At 39.5% G+C, this 11,598-nt stretch overlaps 1 pseudogene; it reads right to left on the bottom strand.

Moving 5' to 3' along the window:
- Nucleotides 1-8,883: 8,883 nt before the first annotated feature.
- LOC105533756 lies at nucleotides 8,884-9,720 on the bottom strand (annotated as a pseudogene).
- Nucleotides 9,721-11,598: the final 1,878 nt, after the last annotated feature.

Here is an 11,598-nt window from a genome sequence, read left to right as displayed (position 1 = left end):
AAAGGAAAATTTCTTTGTACCAAGCACCCTAGCCCAAGCAGGAAGACCTATTGAAGGAGCAGGCAAGGGAGATATCTGTAAAAGTTGGAGAAATGCCCTGCAGTTGTCAGCATCAGGAAATGTGAAGGGTGAAAGGTAGGAACACTTAAGGCATGGCTGTCTCTCCAGCTGTGTGGTCATTATTCCTTACTGTCTTCCCCTGGCCTCTCAGTCAACAGGAACCATGTTGGTCAATGGTAGCAGCATCTAAGGTATCAATCTTCATCATGACCAGTGCAATCTGCCTAAGGGCAGAAGACTTTTGAAAAGTGCTAAATGAATACTATAATCATTTCAGGATAACTATTATTGAGTTGAAAAATATGAGATAAAAAAGTAAATTACTTTTATTATTTGAACCTTAAAATTTTTTTATTTACTTAAGTTTTATCTCCTTGTTATTGTGATTCTTAAAGTGACTTCATTGTTTGGAAAGCTAAAATTAGCTTTATTATTTTCTTTCTATTTTACTTTTTTCTTGTGTTCCCACCTCTGTTTCAATGCAACTTTTCCCTAAGCATCTTTGTACCATGTTTGTCAGTACAAAGGAGGGTTAGACAAAAAGAAATAAAGAAAAAAGGAAGGAAGGAAAACACACTGGTTTTACATAAGCATTAACACCTGTTTCACATGCTGATAAAGTACAGTACTGCACTAATCTAGTTGAGTCTTTCTTAGTTGTCTGCCACCTGGTCTGTATCCTGAGTTATCCTTGAATTCCAGTTTATAATGGCTGACCCATTTAACCTCCCCATAAAGTTAAAACCCAGATATAAGAGGCCTTACTGCTATTCAACTTGCCAAAGAAGGTTGAGTTTGACTAGGACCCTATCCTTCTAAGGTGGAATCTGGGAAATATCCAAGCACTTCCAAGTGATAATGCAAGCAAGAGACTCCTCAGCTATTGACCAGCTTTGCCCCAATAGCCCTGACTACCTCCTGGCATGAGAAAAGCAAAAGTCTGATAAATTAAGCCTCAGCTTCTAAGTTTTAGAAAAGGTCTATGGAAATAATTTTCTTTCCTATTTTTAATGCTTTGTAACTCTGATTATATCATAAATAATGTTTACTTCATGTCTAATGGGGCCAACATCATGTATGATGGCACTTTATCTGAGAAGGCATAAAAGTGGAGCAAGAAATCATTACCAAGAATGCAAAACAAATTTGAAAAATCAGCAAAGTTTAAAATGAAATGTTCCTAGTTGATTTCACGTGCTACTGGCCTAATGACACTGTAACAGATGATTTTAAATCTAGAGCTGCTGGTGCAGCAGGGAGAGTCACTTTTTCAACTCTTCATGTAGTACCACAAGGATCAGGATGACGCTTTTGCATACACCTGGGCACAGCTGCAGCTCAAATGTGTGAAACTTCCCACAATGTCATGGGCACCTGCTGTTTTAGTCTGTCCAGCATTCATTCCCCTCGGTTCTGGTAACAGAGCTAGCTTCTCTTTGGGGGAATTCTGTCTTCCCTATGGGTGGGCCCTTTCGGTGAGACTGCCCTGCCATCCCCTAGTTAAGTGATGGCCACATGACCCAAGCCTGGCCAATCAGGCATTCTCTCGAGTGGAGTCTGTAAAACCAAGATGGTGGTTATTGATACTCCCAGACAGAGGCTCCCTGAAGAGACTGCCCTTAGAGCCTGGAGCTACTCCAGTCCTAATCCTTCAGCTTTTCTAAGTTTCGCCCCATTAAATTATTTTATCCTCTTTAACTTTGTTAATTCACTTCTGTTGCTTGCAACAAAAACGCAAATTGACACACCGATACATACTTCCTGGTATGGCAGGCTGGCGCTCTCCCACCAAACCCCTCTTTAGAATGAAAGGTTGCTTTTACACCTTCTTAGAACAGAATGTCTGGAGGGGAAGCTCTCACCTGGAACAACCAGTCATAGAAAAGACTTCACTGAAGACATGACATTTGTTTGTAAATAAATGGCAGAGGAGTGCTCCAGTTGCGCTGCATTTTCTTGCTTAGAAGGAGTGCTAGGGAAGATCGTCCATGCTCTGGAATCAAACTGCCTGTGCTCAAATCCTGGCTTTGTGAGTCAACTAAACCTCCGTTTCTTTATCTGTTAAAAGAGAATAGTTGCATCTACTGTTAGGGTAGTTAAAAATGAAATAAGATAATTCACATAAAGAGTTTAACACAATGCTTGGTGCATACAGATCCTCAACAACATGAGTTCATTGTGACAATATGCTTAAAATACACTTCTCTAGGTTTCCTTTAATTTGGTCTGTATGGCAGCTCTTTGGGATTATAGGATCAAGTAAATGTGATGTCTCTCAGGCACAAAGATAAAATGTGACCCGCTATCAATTGGAGACGCACTTAGAATTATTTAACGAGTAGTGATTGTAAGAGCCTTGAGTCAAAAACTGTTGAAATGAGTCTTGAGATAGAGTTCTCTCTATTTAATTACTATCTATTACAGTAGTCCTCCCTATCCATGGGTTCTGCAGCCAAAGATTAAACCAACCACAGAGAAAAAAATTTTGAAAAAAAAAAACAATAAAAAATAGCAATTCAACAATAAAAAATAATACAAATAAAAAACCAGTACAGTATAATAACTACACAGCATTTGCATTGTATTAGGTATTATAAGTAATTAGAGATGATTTAAAGTATAAGAGAGGATGTGCATAGGTTAAGGGCAAATACTATGCCAGTTTAGATCAGGGACTTGAGGATTCATGGATTTTGGTATGTGGGGGAGTTGGGTCTTGGAACTAATACCATGTGGATACCCAGGATACCCAGGGACAACTGTACATTTGCTCTTTCTTTTCTTTTTTTATAATGTTGTTTTTTATTTTGAGACGGAGTCTCGTTCTGTTGCCCAGGCTGGAGTGCAGTGGCGCGATCTCGGCTCACTGCAACCTCCACCTCCCGAGCTCACGCCATTCTCCTGCCTCAGCCTCCCGAGCAGCTGGGACTACAGGCGCCCACCACCACGCCCGGCTGATTTTTTGTATTTTTTAGTAGAGACGGGGTTTCACTGTGTTCACCAGGATGGTCTCGATCTCCTGACCTCGTGATCTGCCCGCCTTGGCCTCCCAGAGTGCTGGGATTATAGGCGTGAGCTACCGCGCCCGGCCTGCTCTTTCTTTTTTACATTATCCCCTTTCATTCCTCTTTCTTCCTCACCTCTTTGTAGTCACATCTCTTAGCTGAACAACAACTCTGATTCAAGAAGTTGTTACTGAGAGTTAGGTCATGTCCATACAGATGAATTAGGAGGCTTTCTGTGCTCAAGGCCTCAGGCTGGTTCTCACCTTCATTTCCAGTGTTTTCACCGACATTCAGCCTGAGTCTCAGGAACTCTTTTCTGAATGGTTGAAAGGACTTCCTAACTGACCTTTCACCTCTTTCTCCACTTCTTTCTTCCACCTTTTGAATCTGTCTGCTACATGAATCTCCCTGAAATTCAGCTCTCACCACATATTTCTGTAAACCCCCTCTCGCCACATCGTGCCACATTACCTACCAAATAAAGCCAACAGTTTTCTTTCTGGTGTGTGGGGTCCTCCACAATATGGCGTCACCTTTCCTTCTCTCCTTCCTCCTGTTCCCCATGGCCCTGACCATCATCTGTCCTTCTTCAGCAGGCTCTGCATTCCCTATCCAGCTTTTGATCCATTTGCATCCCCTCCTCACATGGGCCAAAGCCCTGCCCATTCTTTAAGGCCAGGAATAAATGCCACTTTATAATTTGTCCTGGTTTCCCAAAGCCTATAAAGGCTCTTCCTCCCCTCAGCCTCTACAGCGCATTGTAACTCTGTTTCAGTTTTATAGGACTCTGCCTTGTTCCATAGATATTTAGGTAAGACAGGAAGAACTTTCTACCTATAAAAAGGAGACACTGAAATGTACTTCCAAGGAAGGAGGGGAGAATTTAGCTTTCTCTGCAAGTTTTGAAGAAAGAGATCCATCTTTGAGGGAAATTTTATATGAGGTCTTGTCTGGAGGTCAGTCAATGAACTGATGGCCACCAAAGGGTCTGGATAATTAAAATTCTAGTAAATTTCTTGAGACAGTTTTAATTCCTTGAGACAGCACATGCACGTAGATGCATAGGAAGAACACTAGAACAGGTTCTACTGAAGAAGACTAAGAACTATCATGGAGCTGTTTTCACTTTGCCAAAGGAAAGAGTAGCCAGGCCTCCTAGAGACTGGGCTGTTTTGAGGTTCTCCATACCTTATTGGGACTAGGTAAATTATTTTTCCTTCTTCTACAGCGATTTAGATCTTGGGATCCCTGTCCAATTCATTTCCTGGTTCTTTGCAGAAACCTTGAGTATGTGGGTCCCTATCAGGAAACAGTGTGAAAGAGGGGAGATATTGGATTGCCAGCACTCTTCACATGTGTTATGTGTTTAACTTCCATATTAACACATAAGGCAGAAAACATTTCCTCCAATTTTTTAAATGTCAAAATGTTAGAAGTTTAGTGGCTGGTTCAGGATTACTTAGTAAGTGTTGAAATGGGTATTCAAACTGAGGTCATACTCTTTCTCATTCCATTCAAATCTTCCCACCACCGCTTTCTTGTCATCAGTTCTCCTTTTGGACTTTCTCTCCCATATGGCCCTAGAACTAACCTGTTGGCCCAACTTCCACCAATTTCTCACTGCTGTATCAATCTGAGGTCTGTCCTTCACCTTCTCCCAGAATCAAAGGAGATTTTTGTGTGTGTGTGTCCCATTCTTTCAGGGCTACATTGTTAGCCAACTCAGAGATGATTAAGAGCTAAACTATCAGTAATCTGTTATGACTCAAAGACTATTATCCACCCATGATTGTGGCTTTATTCATTTCTCCTTTAGTTCTATTCATTATGCTTTATATATTTTGAAATTTATGTGAGTAGGCATATACAAATTTAGGATTTTAAGGTTTTTCTGATGAACTATGTTATCATCATAAAATGTTTCTCTTCATCTCTGATAATATTTCTTGTCTTGAAGTCTATTTTGTCTAATAATAAAGCCACATCAACTTTCTTATTAGAATTTGCATAACAATCTTTTTCCATCCTTTTACTTTCAGTATCTCTAAGTCCTTATATTTGAAATGTGTTTTCTGAAAGCAGCATACAGTTGACATTGAGTTGTTTTTGTTTAAAAATCAAATCTAGGCTGGGCATGGTGGCTCAGGCCTATAATCCCAGTACTTTGGGAGGCCAAGGCGGGTAGATCACCTGAGATCAGGAGTTGGAGACTAGCCTGGCCAACATGGTGAAACCCCGTCTCTACTGAAAATACAAAAATTAGCTGAGTGTGGTGGTGCACACCTGTGATTCCAGCTACTGGGGAGGCTGAGGCAGGAGAATTGCTTGAATGGGGAGGTGGAGTTTGCAGTGAGCGGAGATTGCGCCATTGCACTCCAGCCTGGGCAATAAGAGTGAAACTCTATCTCAAAAAAAAAAAAAAATCAATTCTGATAATATCTTTTAAATGGAGTGTTTAGTTCATTAGCCTTTTATATTGTATAAAATTTAAGGCATACAACATGATGTTTTGGTATATATATCCATTCATTAACATTTAATGTAATTATTGATAAAGCTGGATTTATGTTTCCCATCTTGCTCTTTTAGGGTTTTGGGTTTTCTTTTCTTTTCTTTTCTTTTTAGAGAATTGCATTTGAATAGGAAACGCCTGGATACCATGCATCTAACCCTGTTTGGTAATATTTTAGACAATCATAACAGATGAAGTGAAAGGGTCCTTCTGACATCTGCTACATGTTGCCAAGTAAGCATTTGAACTTTTTGCTTATAAGTAAAGGAATGCCCTAATTATTTAACATTTAGGTCATTTTCAGTTTTTACTTCCAGAAATGGTATCTTAAAGATCATCTTCACACATAGCCTTTTCCTCTTGTTTTGGTCTGATGTAATAGGCTAGACTTCCAGAAGGAGGATCATTGGGTCAAAAATATTGAACATTTATAAAGTTACTGTATTGTTTTCCAAATGGGTGGTACCAATTTACCATGCAACCAGTGATGTATGACAGTACATATTTTGCCACATCTTTACCAGTATTGAATGTTCCCAATTAATTAAAATTTATTGTATTTATAAATTTAATTATACAATAATTTCTGGGATTATATTTAGTATATCTTAAAATTTTTATGTGCTATGAGAACCTCCAGAGCAGTAGGAAAAAAATATAAAATATCCTATTTATTATGCTGAGAATTCTAAGAAGGTTTTTATCTAGGCAGAGTGAAAAATTGTGGAGTAGATCTAGGGAGACTGAAAAATTCCCTGGTTGGTTCCTAAAGAAAGCCATCACTCCTTAAAAGACCTCTCTATCCTGTCTCCATCAAAATCTCATGCCAAATCTGCATTCTACTTCATCCTGAGGTATTGTCTCAAAAGGAATTTGCATGATGCAAACTTTCATGTACCTAAGGGATAGCTATGTGCTTAGAATAGTGACTGGCCCCCCATGACATCAGTGGAAAATGAAAATCTTTGCTAATTAGGTGCCTTTGTAGTAAGGAAACATAATGATTTCTATTATGCAATTAAGTATGAACATTTCTTTCATTATAAACTGCAATTCTTCTTTGTTGTGTGAGAGCAAGAACTAATTTTATTTTCAGATCAATAGTTGGAATGCCGAGTTAATAGATGTGCGATGTTAATATAGTATAAAATAGCAAATTAGGCTGCTTGGGTTTGAGAGCATTTTTTTTTTTTTCTTTCTGAGACGGAGTCTCACTCTGTCGCCCAGGCTGGAGTGCAATGGCATGATTTCAGCTCACTGCAACCTCTGCCTCCCAGGTTTAATCAATTTTCCTGCCTTAGCCTCCTACAGATGTGTGCCACCACATTGGGCTAATTTTGCATTTTTAGTAGAGACAGGGTTTTGCCATTTTGGCCAGGCTGGTCTCAAACTCCTGACTTCAGGTGATCCACCCACCTCGGCCTCCCACAGCGCTGGGATTACAGGCATGAGCCACCACACCTGGCCTGGGAGCATCTTTTTAATCAGACCACATGACTATGGCTAGGTTGCATGAATCACTGCTGCTCTGGAGTTTTCTGGATTGCAGAGCTCTTCCTGATTGAAGCAGGTCTCCTGAAAAATCACAATGGGACTTTGAATAAATACTTCCATCTCTTAGGCCTGTCTCATAAAATTGGTGGGGTTCTGAAATATGTTTTCTCAAGGGTTGAAATGCATATTTATTTTTTTGTTGGGTGGGCTGAGCCAATAATGATTGGAATCAATAAGAAAGTCCTTCATCAGTAGAGTTTATAATAGCAGCTTTAAAGGTCTCCAGATATGAGATGAACTCTGTTAAGTTTTATTGGTAATTTACCAGGTATACTTCATGAAATTTACTGAGATAATTTCAGAATTCATTTTTACCCGCAACCACTGAAAGCCTCTAAAGATTTCAGGAGACCCAAACTCATTTCTACCCTGGCCAATATCTGCAGATCTAGCCCACACAGCTGGCTTCCAACTGTCTGTACCTCAGCTCTCACAAAGACACTGGTTTGTTTTATTTTGTTTTGAGATGGAGTCTCACTCTCTTGCCCAGATTGGAGTGCAGTGGCACGATCTCGGCTCACTGCAACCTCTGCCTCCCAGGTTCAAGCAATTCTCCTGCCTCAGCCTCCTGAGTAGCTGGGATTACAGATGTACGCCACCACATCCAGCTAATCTTTGTATTTTTAGTAAAGACAGGGTTTCACCATGTTGGCCAGGCTGGTCTTGAATTCCCAACCTCAAGTGATCCGCCTATGTCGGTCTCCCAAAGTGCTGGGATTACAGGCATGAGCCACTGTGCCCGGCTGATCAATACATTTTTTCTTTTGTACTCCAAAGCAATGTATACTCATTGTTGAAAACTTGTAGTTTAAAAATAAGCAAAAGAAAGAAAATAAAAATCATTCAATAAATGTTTTTCTACTTGCTTATCTATATTTAAAATTTTTCAACATTGAATAGATATATTTATAATAAGAAAAAGTTATATTTAATTTTAAAAAATTTCAGAAAGATATACTTCAAAATGTTTATAGTCTTTTTAGCTTTTTTCCCCTTAATTTTGTATAATGATAACTATATTACTTTTATAATTGAGAAAAATAATTTCAGAATAAATATTAGTATTAATTATTAATATAAATTAATTAATATAAATATTATTAAAATTAATTCCACCACTCAGAAAGAAGTATTGCCAATATTTTGGTATATATCTTTCAAGTCTTCTTAGGAAAGAAGACTGTATGTCTAGCTAGAGTTTTATTTTATTAATTTAAAAAAAGACATGTATTCAGTGTTACGATCAGACTGTTAGATTTAGCAATCCATAGCATGGGTGCATTAAAAACTTTTGTTAGAATGCTTTATACTTTCCACAGAACAGAACAGAACAGAAACTAAAATAACCTGCCACAAATACAGTCCTTGAGCTTTTTGTGCGTACACGTGAGCATTGTCTAAAACATATCTTCTTTATAGCAGCTGGGCACTGCCACCACGGTGCTTGGTTGAGTCCACAAATCTGTTGTAACTGGTAGCTTCCCTGTCACCTCTTTGGCTCTCCTCTCCTGCCAAGCTTTGTTGGTGTCAGTAATTAAAATCTTCTGCCATTGACATAGTGACTGCTGCTACTAGAAGCACCACACCCACCTTGGTTTCATGATTTGGCAAAGTATTGGCCTCCACCACCATAGGGGCCAAAGCTTCTGCCTCCAAAGTTTCTTCCCTTCATGGGTCCAAATCTGGAGATTGATTATTGTAATTGCCAAAATCATTGTAGCTTCCACCACCTCCAAAATTGCTCCTATCATTACCAAATCCCTTATAGCCATCTCCACTGCCACCATATCTACCACCAGCACGGCTGCTACCAAAGCTACCATAACCACTAATGTTTCCTCCATGACCAAAGTTGTCATGACCACCAAAACCATCTCCACGACCACCACCAAAGTTTCCAGAATGACTTCGACCTCTTTGGCTGGATGAGGCACCAGCCATCTCTTGCTCCGACAGGGCTTTCCTAACATCACAGTGTGGCCACTCCCACGAGAGTATTTCTGAACGACAGTCTTATCTGTGGAGTCATGGTTGTCAAAGGTTACAAAAGCAAAGCCTCTTTTCTTTCCACTGCCTTGGTCAGCCATGATTTCAATATTTCGATTTTCCCATACTGTTCAACATAATCTCTTAGGTGACGTTCTTCAGTGTCTTCTTTAACACCACCAACAAAGATCTTTTTCACAGTTAAGTGGGCACCTGGTCTTTGAGAACTTTTTCTTAAGACAGCTGTCTTTGGTTCCACAGCTCTTCTATCCACGTTGCGTGATCTTGCATTCATGGCTGCATCCACCTCCTCCACAGTGGCATATGGGACAACCCACAGGCCCTGGATTGCTTGGTGTTTGGCTCTTTCGTTAGCATACGGACTCTGAGTGTTTCCAGTTGCTCAGAATGGCTCCTCACACTCTCATTGGTTGTTCCAAAGTTCTTCCCCCACATGAAGAAGTTCCATAGCTGTTCAAGCTCTTTAAAAGGCTCTGACTTAGGACAGCAGTGGGAAGAGACTTTAGCCATGCTTCCTCGGCTCCTCTGCTGCTTAGGGGTGCCCTTGGTTCTCAATCTTTTGTCCAAGTCTTGATTTCGCATTTCACATAAATCCCCAATACTATTCTCATTCATTTGAGAAGGGTGGTGCTGTTAAGAAGGCAGTAGAAGGGATTCATGTCCTGGATGGAAGTTTGCACAAAATAGTTTTTTAAAACTCAAACTATGTAGGTTTCCAAGTCTTTTTTCATTTAGCGTGGGGACTAGTTGGAATCAGAAGCAGTAAATATAACTGATTGTAGAAGACATTAAATATAGAAAAAAAGATCCAACTACCTGGTGTGCAATCCAACCATCTCAAATACTAAAACTTTATGTTCAGTCATAATATTTTCCTCTTGGAATGAAAACATCTGAGTGTAATAGTAAAGCAACAGGGACTCACCAAAGAGTGAAGTTATCACTTGCCTGCAGAAGAGGAGACATTTAAAAGCACTCTATTCCCTGTGGCCCTCTGTATTATAAAAGTTTCATGATAAATCCATCCCCAGCTAATGCCTAGGGTGATTTAAATATATAGCAGCAGAGTCTCCAGTGGTCAATTGAGGGATAACGAGTTCTGGAACTGCCAAAGTGAACAGAAATCCTCCTGGTTCAAGCTTTTTGTTTTTTTCTTTTTGAAGTGATGCACTGATCAACAGTAAGGGAGAGGAATATATGAAAAGAAAGGGAGGCTGAGAGGCAGAGGGAAAGACAGAGGCTAGGCGTTTGTGATTATGTAATCCAAATATATACCAAGTGGCATGCTGAAAAGTCCCTCTCAGCAGGCAGCACACTCCCATGCTGAACATCCAAATGGAACATTTCTAATATCATCAGTGTTGTTCACAAACACAGAAGTATATTTGGTATAAGCAAATCCTTGGATACATTTGTAGAAGTGGATAATAGAAAATTCGAAACTAAAATCTGTCTGTTCCAACACACACACACACACACACACACACACACACACACACACACTCTCACACTGTGATGACTTTCCATCTCTCCACACTTGTACTTTTAAAAATATCAAAAGCCTTGAGTTTGGAAATCTTCCTTCCCTTCAGTTTCAGATATCCCTTCTCCTTCCCTCTTTGAATACAGTTACCAACTACAATCAACTTCGGAACTCCTTTCCCTTCAAAACAGGTTCATAATGATTAAAAAATTATTTTTCACTTGTGAAACTTTATCTGTAAGCAACTTTAAACATGCTATATTTAGGCATGCTTAGTAATAGGCCTCTTCAAGAAAAATAAAATGTAAGTCTAAAAGCTTACATACTAAGTAGTTTTACTAATTTCTAGACTATAACTTTCTTCAAGGCAAGGAGGGCATTTGATTTATGAAAAAGTTATTTGACTAGCATACATCTTTGGAGTTCAAAGAACCAAGGGTCCAAGGTAAAAACTTATGTAGCATCTCCTAGACCTCCTAGTCTGAAGGAAAGAAAGAAAAAGAAAAAGAAAAGAAAAGAAAGGAAAAGAAAAATATTTTGAGCACTGGACCATAGTAGGTTCTTTTTTTTTTTTTTTTTTTGAGACAGAGTCCTCACTCTGTTGCCCAAGCCAGAATGCAGTGGCTTGATGTTGGCTCACTGCAACCTCCACCTTCCGGGTTCAAGTGATTCTCCTGCCTCAGCCTCCCGAGTAGCTGGGATTACAGGCACACGCCACCACGCCCCGCTAATTTTGATATTTTTAGTAGAGACAGAGTTTCATCATGTTGGTCAGGCTGGTCTTGAACTCCCGACCTCGTGATCCGCCTGCCTCGGCCTCCCAAAGTGCTGGGATTACAGGCATGCCACTGCACCTGGCTCATAGTAGGTTCTTAGTAAATGTCCTGTATATTTACCCATATTTTCTGAATAAGTTTAACATTTTTCTCTTTATTTTAGTATTTTACTTTATCACTGATTTTATGCAATTTGATTGT

The sequence above is a fragment of the Mandrillus leucophaeus genome, unplaced genomic scaffold (genome assembly GCF_000951045.1).
Source record: "Mandrillus leucophaeus isolate KB7577 unplaced genomic scaffold, Mleu.le_1.0 Scaffold128, whole genome shotgun sequence".
Classification (NCBI taxonomy): Eukaryota; Metazoa; Chordata; class Mammalia; order Primates; family Cercopithecidae; genus Mandrillus; species Mandrillus leucophaeus.
Note: the sequence above shows the minus strand (reverse complement) of the source record. Positions and strands in the feature narration are given on the sequence as shown.